The sequence below is a fragment of the Schistocerca gregaria genome, unplaced genomic scaffold, assembly GCF_023897955.1.
Source record: "Schistocerca gregaria isolate iqSchGreg1 unplaced genomic scaffold, iqSchGreg1.2 ptg000066l, whole genome shotgun sequence".
NCBI lineage: Eukaryota > Metazoa > Arthropoda > Insecta > Orthoptera > Acrididae > Schistocerca > Schistocerca gregaria.
In genome coordinates, this window is record NW_026061707.1 from 5,082,641 (window position 1) to 5,096,600 (window position 13,960).

General features: G+C 46.7%; 8 non-coding genes across 8 annotated transcripts; all 8 read left to right on the plus strand.

The window, feature by feature from the left end:
• The first annotated feature begins 1,437 nt into the window (after positions 1–1,437).
• On the plus strand, positions 1,438–1,510 carry Trnak-cuu (transfer RNA lysine (anticodon CUU)). Its single transcript has one exon. It is a non-coding gene; the product is annotated as a tRNA-Lys (tRNA).
• Positions 1,511–2,929: 1,419 nt separating this feature from the next.
• Trnak-cuu (transfer RNA lysine (anticodon CUU)) lies at positions 2,930–3,002 on the plus strand. The gene has a single exon. It is a non-coding gene; the product is annotated as a tRNA-Lys (tRNA).
• Positions 3,003–4,415: 1,413 nt separating this feature from the next.
• Trnan-guu (transfer RNA asparagine (anticodon GUU)) lies at positions 4,416–4,488 on the plus strand. Its single transcript has one exon. It is a non-coding gene; the product is annotated as a tRNA-Asn (tRNA).
• Positions 4,489–7,472: 2,984 nt separating this feature from the next.
• Trnak-cuu (transfer RNA lysine (anticodon CUU)) lies at positions 7,473–7,545 on the plus strand. Its single transcript has one exon. It is a non-coding gene; the product is annotated as a tRNA-Lys (tRNA).
• A 1,437-nt stretch (positions 7,546–8,982) lies between these two features.
• On the plus strand, positions 8,983–9,055 carry Trnak-cuu (transfer RNA lysine (anticodon CUU)). The gene has a single exon. It is a non-coding gene; the product is annotated as a tRNA-Lys (tRNA).
• Positions 9,056–10,500: 1,445 nt separating this feature from the next.
• Trnak-cuu (transfer RNA lysine (anticodon CUU)) lies at positions 10,501–10,573 on the plus strand. The gene has a single exon. It is a non-coding gene; the product is annotated as a tRNA-Lys (tRNA).
• A 1,464-nt stretch (positions 10,574–12,037) lies between these two features.
• Positions 12,038–12,110, plus strand: Trnak-cuu (transfer RNA lysine (anticodon CUU)). Its single transcript has one exon. It is a non-coding gene; the product is annotated as a tRNA-Lys (tRNA).
• Positions 12,111–13,538: 1,428 nt separating this feature from the next.
• Trnak-cuu (transfer RNA lysine (anticodon CUU)) lies at positions 13,539–13,611 on the plus strand. Its single transcript has one exon. It is a non-coding gene; the product is annotated as a tRNA-Lys (tRNA).
• Positions 13,612–13,960: the final 349 nt, after the last annotated feature.

Below are 13,960 nucleotides of genomic sequence, written 5' to 3' on the forward strand. Positions count from 1 at the left end.
CGCTACAGATGTAAATTACCGTTTTTTCTGATTAACGTGATGTAATGGAAATAGCAACTTTAAACTTTGCCTATGTCTCTGTCAGTCGCAAGGAAACTTTATTTGAAGGTGAAGGTGATTTTGTAGACATGTGTGAAAGACATGTTCTGAAATGCAAGTGTTGTTGTTTGGAGAGGACATCGGTTACGTGTCAGATGTGTAGCCAAGCAGTAATGGGTCGCCATAGCTGCAAATATTAGTCGGTAATATGAAGTGTTGTTAGCTGAAGTCTGATGATCCAGACGACCGTAAGGACGAAGTACGCAAAAGTACAGCTAGACCGCGTCTCTTTAGCTCAGTAGTAGAGCACTGGACTAGTAAACCAAGGGTCGTGAGTTCCATCCTCAAAGGAAGAAGTCGAATTTTGGAAATCAGTTGCGCGTCGTGGCCGTATAGCAAACAGTATCTCTGATGACGAACAATTAGCGACATGCCTCGTATTAAGAATCACTCTCAGATGTGATGAAGGCGAATGGCGCAGATAAAGCCTTTGCCAAAGCGGTACAGCATAAGGTGGGACGAGGCAGTCTGAATTACATTTTATAGATGTATTTCTCACATGTGTCAGAGCCTCTTGCGGTCGTCGTCGTCGTCGTCGTCGTCGTCGTCGTCGTCGCCGCCGCCGCCGCTTCTGCAGGAGTAGCAAATGGCCATCGTGGCAAATGCGGCGAGGCACGCCCTGCCTTCGTTTCCGTATGCACAAAGTGTGTGGTCCTGTTTCCCAGTCTATATTTGGTCGGTCACGTAAGAGGTTGAATGTAACGAATGGGTGGGAAAGAGCAAGGGCGTCGGCTGTGTAGAACGAAAACACAAATTATCAGGGGTGTGAGCGTTTCGAGATGAGTCATATACAAGCTGCACTTGGTCGTCAGAGACTGTGTGGCCTAATGAATAAGGCGTCGGACTTCGGATCTGAAGATTACAGGTTCCAATGCTGTCACACTCGTGTTTTATCAGTTCTGATAAAGAAACATACCGTTTTAATGTAGCATTTGAGCAGTACGAAACTGTCTGAATGTTGCTGTTGACCATTTTCTGCTTGGAGATGCTCTTGAGCTTGAAACACACACTACAAGACCGGTGTTAACCAGCGAAATGGTCGGCAGAGTGCCGTCACCGCGAGTTTCCACTGGCACTTGCACATCTAAAACAACGTCGGAAAGTAACTCGTCCGCCTTTTGAGTCACATCAAGTATGAGTGTTAATTTTGACGCCACTAGCTCTGCAGGTTGTCATGCAATTCCTTTACCTCTCAGAAATGATTATGAAATAAAAGTGAAGTACGTGAAGAGTGTGACGTTAGGAAAACATTAGGCAGCATGGAGAGATTCTGTACGGCACCACCCAACCCAAACGAGTACTGTGTGACGTGCTGCCCGGTAAGTGTTCACCCAAGCAGCCCGGCTAGCTCAGTCGGTAGGGCATGAGCCTCTTAATCTTAGGGTCATGGGTTCGAGCCCCACGCTGGTCAGAACGGAATTATGTTCCGTTGCAGATGTAAATTACCGTTTTTGTTATTAACGTGATGTAATGGAAATAGCAACTTTAAACTTTGCCTACGTCTCTGTCAGTCGCAAGGAAACTGTATTTGAAGGTGAAGGTGATTTTGTAGACATGTGTGAAAGACATGTTCTGAAATGCAAGTGTTGTTGTTTGGAGAGGACATCGGTTACGTGTCAGATGTGTAGCCAAGCACTAATGGGTCGCCATAGCTGCAAATATTAGTCGGTAATATGAAGTGTTGTCAGCTGAAGTCTGACGATCCAGACGACCGTAAGGACGAAGTCCTCAAAAGTACCGCTAGGCCGCGCCTCTTTAGCTCAGTGGTAGAGCACTGGACTATTAAACCAAGGGACGTGAGTTCCATCCTCAAAGGAAGAAGTCGAATTTTGGAAATCAGTTGCGCGTCGTGGCCGTATAGCAAACAGCATCTGTGATGACGAACAATTAGCGACATGCCTCATATTAAGAATTACTCTCAGATGTGATTAAGGCGAATGGCGCAGATAAAGCCTTTGCCAAAGCGGTACAGCATAAGGTGGGACGAGGCAGTCTGAATTACATTTTATAGATGTATTTCTCACATATGTCAGAGCCTCTCGCGGTCGTCGCCGCCGCCGCTTCTGCAGAAGTAGCAAATGGCCATCGTGGCAAATGCGGCGAGGCACGCCCTGCCTTCGATTCCGTATGCACAAAGTGTGTGGTCTTGTTTCCCAGTCTATATTTGGTCGGTCACGTAAGAGGTTGAATGTAACGAATGGGTGGGAAAGAGCAAGGGCAGAGGCAGTGTAGAACGAAAACACAAATTATCAGGGGTGTGAGCGTTTCGAGATGAGTCATATACTAGTTACACTTGGTCGTCAGTGACTGTGTGGCCTAATGGATAAGGCGTCGGACTGCGGATCTGAAGATTACAGGTTCGAATGCTGTCGCGCTCGTGTTTTATCAGTTCTGAAAAAGAAACATACCGTTTTAATGTAGCATTTGAGCAGTACGAAACCGTCTGAATGTTGCTGTTGACCATTTTCTGCTTGGAGATGCTCTTGAGCTTGAAACACACACTACAAGACCGGTGTTAACTAGCGATATGGTCGGCAGAGTGCCGTCACCGCGAGTTTCCACTGGCACTTGCACATCTAAAACAACGTCGGAAAGTAACTCGTTCGCCTTTTGAGTCACATCAAGTATGAGTGTTAATTTTGACGCCACTAGCTCTGCAGGTTGTCATGCAATTCCTTTACCTCTCAGAAATGATTATGAAATAAAAGTGAAGTACGTGACGAGTGTGACGTTAGGAAAACATTAGGCAGCATGGAGAGATTCTGTATGGGACCACCCAACCCAAACGAGTACTGTGTGACGTGCTGCCCGGCAAGTATTCAGCGAAGCAGCCCGGCTAGCTCAATCGGTAGAGCATGAGACTCTTAATGTAAGGGTCGTGGGTTCGAGCCCCACGCTGGGCGGAACGGAATTTTGTTCCGCTGCAGATGTAAATTACCGTTTTTCTGATTAACGTGATGTAATGGAAATAGCAACTTTAAACTTTGATTACGTCTCTGTCAGTCGCAAGGAAACTGTATTTGAAGGTGAAGGTTATTTTGTAGACATGTGTGAAAGATATGTTCTGAAATGCAAGTGTTGTTGTTTGGAGAGGACATCGGTTACGTGTCAGATGTGTAGCCAAGCAGTAATGGGTCGCCATAGCTGCAAATATTAGTCGGTAATATGAAGTGTTGTCAGCTGAAGTCTTATGATCCAGACGACCGTAAGGACGAAGTATGCAAAAGTACCGCAAAGCCGCGCCGCTTTAGCTGAGTAGTAGAGCGCTGGACTAGTAAACCAAGGGTCGTGAGTTCCATCCTCAAAGGAATAAGTCGAATTTTGGGAAATCAGTTTCGCGTCGTGGCCGTATAGCAAACAGTATCTGTGACGACGAACAATTAGCGACATGCCTTTTATTAAGAATTACTCTCAGATGTGATTAAGGCGAATGGCGCAGATAAAGCCTTTGCCAAAGCGGTACAGCATAAGGTGGGACGAGGCAGTCTGAATTACATTTTATAGATGTATTTCTCACATATGTCAGAGCCTCTCGCGGTCGTCGTCGTCGTCGCCGCCGCCGCTTCTGCAGAAGTAGCAAATGGCCATCGTGGCAAATGCGGCGAGGCACGCCCTGCCTTCGATTCCGTATGCACAAAGTGTGTGGTCCTGTTTCCCAGTCTATATTTGGTCGGTCACGTAAGAGGTTGAATGTAACGAATGAGTGGGAAAGAGCAAGGGCGTCGGCTGTGTAGAACGAAAACACAAATTATCAGGGGTGTGAGCGTTTCGAGATGAGTCATTTACAAGTCTCACTTGGTCGTCAGAGACTGTGTGGCCTAATGGATAAGGCGTCGGACTTCGGATCTGAAGATTACAGTTTCCAATGCTGTCACGCTCGTGTTTTATCAGTTCTGAAAAAGAAACATACCGTTTTAATGTAGCATTTGAGCAGTACGAAACCGTCTGAATGTTGCTGCTGACCGTTTTCTGCTTGGAGATGCTCTTGAGCTTGACCGGTGTTAACTAGCGAAATGGTCGGCAGAGTGCCGTCACCGCGAGTTTCCACTGGCACTTGCACATCTAAAACAACATCGGAATGTAACTCGTCCGCCTTTTGAGTCACATCAAGTATGATTGTTAATTTTGACGCCACTAGCTCTGCAGGTTGTCATGCAATTCCTTTACCTCTCAGAAATGATTATGAAATAAAAGTGAAGTACGTGAAGAGTGTGACGTTAGGAAAACATTAGGCAGCATGGAGAGATTCTGTATGGCACCACCCAACCCAAACGAGTACTGTGTGACGTGCTGCCCGGCAAGTATGCACCGAAGGAGCCCGGCTAGCTCAGTCGGTAGAGCATCAGACTGTTGATCTCAGGGTCATGGGTTCGAGCCCCACGCTGGGCGGAACGGAATTTTGTTCCGCTGCAGATGTAAATTACCGTTTTTCTGATTAACGTGATGTAGTGGAAATAGCAACTTTAAACTTTGCCTACGTCTCTGTCAGTCGCAAGGAAACTGTATTTGAAGGTGAAGGTGATTTTGTAGACATGTGTGAAAGACATGTTCTGAAATGCAAGTGTTGTTGTTTGGAGAGGACATCGGTTACGTGTCAGATGTGTAGCCAAGCAGTAATGGGTCGCCATAGCTGCAAATATTAGTCGGTAATATGAAGTGTTGTCAGCTGAGGTCTGACGATCCAGACGACCGTAAGGACGAAGTCCTCAAAAGTATCGCTAGGCCGCGCCTCTTTAGCTCAGTGGTAGAGCACTGGACTATTAAACCAAGGGACGTGAGTTCCATCCTCAAAGGAAGAAGTCGAATTTTGGAAATCAGTTGCGCGTCGTGGCCGTATAGCAAACAGCATCTGTGATGACGAACAATTAGCGACATGCCTCATATTAAGAATTACTCTCAGATGTGATTAAGGCGAATGGCGCAGATAAAGCCTTTGCCAAAGCGGTACAGCATAAGGTGGGACGAGGCAGTCTGAATTACATTTTATAGATGTATTTCTCACATATGTCAGAGCCTCTCGCGGTCGTCGTCGTCGTCGTCGTCGTCGTCGTCGCCGCCGCCGCTTCTGCAGAAGTAGCAAATGGCCATCGTGGCAAATGCGGCGAGGCACGCCCTGCCTTCGATTCCGTATGCACAAAGTGTGTGGTCTTGTTTCCCAGTCTATATTTGGTCAGTCACGTAAGAGGTTGAATGTAACGAATGGGTGGGAAAGAGCAAGGGCAGAGGCTGTCTAGAACGAAAACACAAATTATCAGGGGTGTGAGCGTTTGGAGATGAGTCATATACTAGTTACACTTGGTCGTCAGTGACTGTGTGGCCTAATGGATAAGGCGTCGGACTGCGGATCTGAAGATTACAGGTTCGCATGCTGTCACGCTCGTGTTTTATCAGTTCTGAAAAAGAAACATACCGTTTTAATGTAGCATTTGAGCAGTACGAAACCGTCTGAATGTTGCTGTTGACCATTTTCTGCTTGGAGATGCTCTTGAGCTTGAAACACACACTACAAGACCGGTGTTAACTAGCGATATGGTCGGCAGAGTGCCGTCACCGCGAGTTTCCACTGGCACTTGCACATCTAAAACAACGTCGGAAAGTAACTCGTTCGCCTTTTGAGTCACATCAAGTATGAGTGTTAATTTTGACGCCACTAGCTCTGCAGGTTGTCATGCAATTCCTTTACCTCTCAGAAATGATTATGAAATAAAAGTGAAGTACGTGACGAGTGTGACGTTAGGAAAACATTAGGCAGCATGGAGAGATTTTGTATGGGACCACCCAACCCAAACGAGTACTGTGTGACGTGCTGCCCGGCAAGTATTCAGCGAAGCAGCCCGGCCTGCTCAGTCGGTGGAGCATGAGACTCTTAATGTAATTGTCGTGGGTTCGAGCCCCACGCTGGGCGGAACGGAATTTTGTTCCGCTGCAGATGTAAATTACCGTTTTTCTGATTAACGTGATGTAATGGAAATAGCAACTTTAAACTTTTCCTACGTCTCTGTCAGTCACAAGGAAACTGTATTTGAAGGTGAAGGTGATTTTGTAGACATGTGTGAAAGACATGTTCTGAAATGCAAGTGTTGTTGTTTGGAGAGGACATCGGTTACGTGTCAGATGTGTAGCCAAGCAGTAATGGGTCGCCATAGCTGCAAATATTAGTCGGTAATATGAAGTGTTGTCAGCTGAAGTCTTATGATCCAGACGACCGTAAGGACGAAGTACGCAAAAGCAACGCAAGGCCGCGCCGCTTTAGCTGAGTAGTAGAGCGCTGGACTAGTAAACCAAGGGTCGTGAGTTCCATCCTCAAAGGAAGAAGTCGAATTTTGGAAATCAGTTTCGCGTCGTGGCCGTATAGCAAACAGTATCTGTGACGACGAACAATTAGCGACATGCCTTTTATTAAGAATTACTCTCAGATGTGATTAAGGCGAATGGCGCAGATAAAGCCTTTGCCAAAGTGGTACAGCATAAGGTGGGACGAGGCAGTCTGAATTACATTTTATAGATGTATTTCTCACATATGTCAGAGCCTCTCGCGGTCGTCGTCGTCGTAGTCGTCGTCGTCGTCGTTGTCGTCGTCGTCGTCGTCGTCGTCGCCGCCGCCGCTTCTGCAGAAGTAGCAAATGGCCATCGTGGCAAATGCGGCGAGGCACGCCCTGCCTTCGATTCCGTATGCACAAAGTGTGTGGTCTTGTTTCCCCGTCTATATTTCGTCGGTCACGTAAGAGGTTGAATGTAACGAATGGGTGGGAAAGAGCAAGGGCAGCGGCTGTGTAGAACGAAAACACAAATTATCAGGGGTGTGAGCGTTACGAGATGAGTCATATACAAGTTGCACTTGGTCGTCAGTGACTGTGTGGCCTAATGGATAAGGCGTCGGACTTCGGATCTGAAGATTACAGGTTCGAATGCTGTCACGCTCGTGTTTTATCAGTTCTGAAAAAGAAACATACCGTTTTAATGTAGCATTTGAGCAGTACGAAACCGTCTGAATGTTGCTGTTGACCATTTTCTGCTTGGAGATGCTCTTGAGCTTGAAACACACACTACAAGACCGGTGTTCACTAGCGAAATGGTCGGCAGAGTGCCGTCACCGCGAGTTTCCACTGGCACTTGCACATCTAAAACAACGTCAGAAAGTAACTCGTTCGCCTTTTGAGTCACATCAAGTATGAGTGTTAATTTTGACGCCACTAGCTCTGCAGGTTGTCATGCAATTCCTTTACCACTCAGAAATGATTATGAAATAAAAGTGAAGTACGTGACGATTGGGACGTTAGGAAAACATTAGGCAGCATGGAGTGATTCTGTATGGGACCACCCAACCCAAACGAGTACTGTGTGACGTGCTGCCGGCAAGTATTCTCCGAACAGCCCGGCTAGCTCAGTCGGTAGAGCATGAGACCCTTAATCTCAGCGTCGTGGGTTCGACCCCCACGTTGGGAGGAACGGAATTTTCTTCCGCTGCAGATGTAAATTACCGTTTTTCTGATTAACGTGATGTAATGGAAATAGCAACTTTAAACTTTGCATACGTCTCTGTCAGTCGAAAGGAAACTGTATTTGAAGGTGAATGTGATTTTGTAGACATGTGTGAAAGACATGTTCTGAAATGCAAGTGTTGTTGTTTGGAGAGGACATCGGTTACGTGTCAGATGTGTAGCCAAGCAGTAATGGGTCGCCATAGCTGCAAATATTAGTCGGTAATATGAAGTGTTGTCAGCTGAAGTCTGATGATCCAGACGACCGTAAGGACGAAGTACGCAAAAGTACCGCAAGGCCGCGCCCATTTAGCTCAGTGGCAGAGCGCTGGACTAGTAAACCAAGGGTCGTGATTTCCATCCTCAACGGAAGAACTGGAATTTTGGAAATCAGTTGCGCGTCGTGGCCGTATAGCAAACAGTATCTGTGATGACGAACAATTAGCGACATGCCTTTTATTAAGAATTACTCTCAGATGTGATTAAGGCGAATGGCGCAGATAAAGCCTTTGCCAAAGCGGTACAGCATAAGGTGGGACGAGGCAGTCTGAATTACATTTTATAGATGTATTTCTCACATATGTCAGAGCCTCTCGCGGTCGTCGTCGTCGTCGTCGCCGTCGCCGCCGCCGCTTCTGCAGAAGTAGCAAATGGCCATCGTGGCAAATGCGGCGAGTCACGCCCTGCCTTCGATTCCGTATGCACAAAGTGTGTGGTCTTGTTTTCCAGTCTATATTTGGTCGGTCACGTAAGAGGTTGAATGTAACGAATGGGTGGGAAAGAGCAAGGGCAGCGGCTGTGTAGAACGAAAACACAAATTATCAGGGGTGTGAGCGTTTCGAGATGAGTCATATACTAGTTGCACTTGGTCGTCCGGGACTGTGTGGCCTAATGGATAAGGCGTTGGACTTCGGATCTGAAGATTACAGGTTCGAATGCTGTCACGCTCGTGTTTTATCAGTTCCGAAAAAGAAACATACCGTTTTAATGTAGCATTTGAGCAGTACGAAACCGTCTGAACGTTGCTGTTGACCATTTTCTGCTTGGAGATGCTCTTGAGCTTGAAACACACACTACAAGACCGGTGTTAACTAGCGAAATGGTCGGCAGAGTGCCGTCACCGCGAGTTTCCACTGGCACTTGCACATCTAAAACAACGTCGGAAACTATCTCGTTCGCCTTTTGAGTCAAATCAAGTATGAGTGTTAATTTTGACGCCACTAGCTCTGCAGGTTGTCATGCAATTCCTTTACCTCTCAGAAATGATTATGAAATAAAAGTGAAGTACGTGACGAGTGTGACGTTAGGAAAACGTTTGGCAGCATGGTGAGATTCTGTATGGGACCACCCAACCCAAACGAGTACTGTGTGACGTGCTACACGGCAAGTATTCACCGAAGCAGCCGGGCTAGCTCAGTCGGTAGAGCATGAGACTCTTAATCTCAGGGTCGTGGGTTCGAGCCGCACGCTGGGCGGACCGGGATTTTGTTCCGCTGCAGATGTAAATTACCGTTTTTCTGATTAACGTGATGTAATGGAAATAGCAACTTTAAACTTTGCCTACGTCTCTGTCAGTCGCAAGGAAACTGTATTTGAAGGTGAATGTGATTTTGTAGACATGTGTGAAAGACATGTTCTGAAATGCAAGTGTTGTTGTTTGGAGAGGACATCGGTTACGTGTCAGATGTGTAGCCAAGCAGTAATGGGTCGCCATAGCTGCAAATTTTAGTCGGTAATATGAAGTGTTGTCAGCTGAAGTCTGATGATCCAGACGACCGTAAGGACGAAGTACGCAAAAGTACCGCTAGGCCGCGCCCCTTTAGCTCAGTGGTAGAGCACTGGACTAGTAAACCCAGGGTCGTGAGTTTCATCCTCAAAGGAAGAAGTCCAATTTTGGAAATCAGTTGCGCGTCGTGGCCGTATAGCAAACAGTATCTGTGATGACGAACAGTTAGCTACATGCCTTTTATTAAGAATTACTCTCAGATGTGATTAAGGCAAATGGCGCAGATAAAGCCTTTGCCAAAGCGGTACAGCATAAGATGGGACGAGGCAGTCTGAATTACATTTTATAGATGTATTTCTCACATATGTCAGAGCCTCTCGCGGTCGTCGTCGTCGTCGTCGTCGTCGTCGTCGTCGCCGCCGCCGCTTCTGCAGAAGTAGCAAATGGCCATCGTGGCAAATGCGGCGAGGCACGCCCTGCCTTCGATTCCGTATGCACAAAGTGTGTGGTCCTGTTTCCCAGTCTATATTTGGGCGGTCACGTAAGAGGTTGAATGTAACGAATGGGTGGGAAAGAGCAAGGGCAGCGGCTGTGTAGAACGAAAACACAAATTATCAGGGGTGTGAGCGTTTCGAGATGAGTCATATACTAGTTACACTTAGTCGTCAGTGAATGTGTGGCCTAATGGATAAGGCGTCGGACTGCGGATCTGAAGATTACAGGTTCGAATGCTGTCACGCTCGTGTTTTATCAGTTCTGAAAAAGAAACATACCGTTTTAATGTAGCATTTGAGCAGTACGAAACCGTCTGAATGTTGCTGTTGACCATTTTCTGCTTGGAGATGCTCTTGAGCTTGAAACACACACCACAAGACCGGTGTTAACTAGCGAAATGGTCGGCAGAGTGCCGTCACCGCGAGTTTCCACTGGCACTTGCACATCTAAAACAACGTCGGAAAGTAACTCGTTCGCCTTTTGAGTCACATCAAGTATTAGTGTTAATTTTGACGCCACTAGCTCTGCAGGTTGTCATGCAATTCCTTTACCTCTCAGAAATGATTATGAAATAAAAGTGAAGTACGTGACGAGTGTGACGTTAGGAAAACATTAGGCAGCATGGAGGATTCTGTATGGGACCACCCAAACCAAACGAGTACTGTCTGACGTGCTGCCCGGCAAGTAATCACCCAAGCAGCTCAGCTAACTCAGTCGGTAGAGCATGAGACTCTTAATCTCAGGGTCGTGGGTTCGAGCCGCACGCTGGGCGGACCGGGAATTTGTTCCGCTGCAGATGTAAATTACCGTTTTTCTGATTAACGTGATGTAATGGAAATAGCAACTTTAAACTTTGCCTACGTCTCTGTCAGTCGCAAGGAAACTGTATTTGAAGGTGAATGTGATTTTGTAGACATGTGTGAAAGACATGTTCTGAAATGCAAGTGTTGTTGTTTGGAGAGGACATCGGTTACGTGTCAGATGTGTAGCCAAGCAGTAATGGGTCGCCATAGCTGCAAATTTTAGTCGGTAATATGAAGTGTTGTCAGCTGAAGTCTGATGATCCAGACGACCGTAAGGACGAAGTACGCAAAAGTACCGCTAGGCCGCGCCCCTTTAGCTCAGTGGTAGAGCACTGGACTAGTAAACCAAGGGTCGTGAGTTTCATCCTCAAAGGAAGAAGTCCAATTTTGGAAATCAGTTGCGCGTCGTGGCCGTATAGCAAACAGTATCTGTGATGACGAACAGTTAGCTACATGCCTTTTATTAAGAATTACTCTCAGATGTGATTAAGGCAAATGGCGCAGATAAAGCCTTTGCCAAAGCGGTACAGCATAAGATGGGACGAGGCAGTCTGAATTACATTTTATAGATGTATTTCTCACATATGTCAGAGCCTCTCGCGGTCGTCGTCGTCGTCGTCGTCGTCGTCGTCGTCGTCGTCGTCGTCGTCGTCGCCGCCGCCGCTTCTGCAGAAGTAGCAAATGGCCATCGTGGCAAATGCGGCGAGGCACGCCCTGCCTTCGATTCCGTATGCACAAAGTGTGTGGTCCTGTTTCCCTGTCTATATTTGGGCGGTCACGTAAGAGGTTGAATGTAACGAATGGGTGGGAAAGAGCAAGGGCAGCGGCTGTGTAGAACGAAAACACAAATTATCAGGGGTGTGAGCGTTTCGAGATGAGTCATATACTAGTTACACTTAGTCGTCAGTGAATGTGTGGCCTAATGGATAAGGCGTCGGACTGCGGATCTGAAGATTACAGGTTCGAATGCTGTCACGCTCGTGTTTTATCAGTTCTGAAAAAGAAACATACCGTTTTAATGTAGCATTTGAGCAGTACGAAACCGTCTGAATGTTGCTGTTGACCATTTTCTGCTTGGAGATGCTCTTGAGCTTGAAACACACACCACAAGACCGGTGTTAACTAGCGAAATGGTCGGCAGAGTGCCGTCACCGCGAGTTTCCACTGGCACTTGCACATCTAAAACAACGTCGGAAAGTAACTCGTTCGCCTTTTGAGTCACATCAAGTATTAGTGTTAATTTTGACGCCACTAGCTCTGCAGGTTGTCATGCAATTCCTTTACCTCTCAGAAATGATTATGAAATAAAAGTGAAGTACGTGACGAGTGTGACGTTAGGAAAACATTAGGCAGCATGGAGAGATTCTGTATGGGACCACCCAACCCAAACGAGTACTGTGTGACGTGCTGCCCGGCAAGTATTCACCGAAGCAGCCCGGCTAGCTCAGTCGGTAGAGCATGAGACTCTTAATGTAAGGGTCGTGGGTTTGAGCCCCACGCTGGGCGGAACGGAATTTTGTTCCGCTGCAGATGTAAATTACCGTTTTTCTGATTAACGTGATGTAATGGAAATAGCAACTTTAAACTCTGCCTACGTCTCTGTCATTCGCAAGGAAACTGTATTTGAAGGTGAATGTGATTTTGTAGACATGTGTGAAAGACATGTTCTGAAATGCAAGTGTTGTTGTTTGGAGAGGACATCGGTTACGTGTCAGATGTGTAGCCAAGCAGTAATGGGTCGCCATAGCTGCAAATATTAGTCGGTAATATGAAGTGTTGTCAGCTGAAGTCTGATGATCCAGACGACCGTAAGGACGAAGTACGCAAAAGTACCGCTAGGCCGCGCCTCTTTAGCTCAGTGGTAGAGCACTGGACTAGTAAACCAAGGGTCGTGAGTTCCATCCTCAAAGGAAGAAGTCGAATTTTGGAAATCAGTTGCGCGTCGTGGCTGTATAGCAAACAGTATCTGTGATGACGAACAATTAGCGATATGCCTCATATTAAGAATTACTCTCAGATGTGATTAAGGCGAATGGCGCAGATAAAGCCTTTGCCAATGCGGTACAGCATAAGGTGGGACGAGGCAGTCTGGATTACATTTTATAGATGTATTTCTCACATATGTCAGAGCCTCTCGCTGTCGTCGTCGTCGTCGCCGCCGCCGCTTCTGCAGAAGTAGCAAATGGCCATCGTGGCAAATGCGGCGAGGCACGCCCTGCCTTCGATTCCGTATGCACAAAGTGTGTGGTCTTGTTTCCCAGTCTATATTTGGTCGGTCACGTAAGAGGTTGAATGTAACGAATGGGTGGGAAAGAGCAAGGGCAGCGGCTGTGTAGAACGAAAACACAAATTATCAGGGGTGTGAGCGTTTAGAGATGAGTCATATACTAGTTACACTTGGTCGTCAGTGACTGTGTGGCCTAATGGATAAGGCGGCGGACTGCGGATCTGAAGATTACAGGTTCGAATGCTGTCACGCTCGTGTTTTATCAGTTCTGAAAAAGAAACATACCGTTTTAATGTAGCATTTGAGCAGTACGAAACCGTCTGAATGTTGCTGTTGACCATTTTCTGCTTGGAGATGCTCTTGAGCTTGAAACACACACCACAAGACCGGTGTTAACTAGCGAAATGGTCGGCAGAGTGCCGTCACCGCGAGTTTCCACTGGCACTTGCACATCTAAAGCAACGTCGGAAAGTAACTCGTTCGCCTTTTGAGTCACATCAAGTATGAGTGTTAATTTTGACGCCACTAGCTCTGCAGGTTGTCATGCAATTCCTTTACCTCTCAGAAATGATTATGAAATAAAAGTGAAGTACGTGACGAGTGTGACGTTAGGAAAACATTAGGCAGCATGGAGAGATTCTGTAGGGGACCACCCAACCCAAACGAGTACTGTGTGACGTGCTGCCCGGCAAGTATTCACCGAAGCAGCCCGGCTAGCTCAGTTGGTAGAGCATGAGACTCTTAATGTAATGGTCGTGGGTTCGAGCCCCACGTTGGGCGGAACGGAATTTTGTTCCGCTGCAGATGTAAATTACCGTTTTTCTGATTAACGTGATGTAATGGAAATAGCAACTTTAAACTTTGCCTACGTCTCTGTCAGTCGCAAGGAAACTGTATTTGAAGGTGAATGTGATTTTGTAGACATGTGTGAAAGACATGTTCTGAAATGCAAGTGTTGTTGTTTGGAGAGGACATCGGTTACGTGTCAGATGTGTAGCCAAGCAGTAATGGGTCGCCATAGCTGCAAATATTAGTCGGTAATATGAAGTGTTGTCAGCTGAAGTCTGATGATCCAGACGACCGTAAAGACGAAGTACGCAAAAGTACCGCTAGGCCGCGCCTCTTTAGC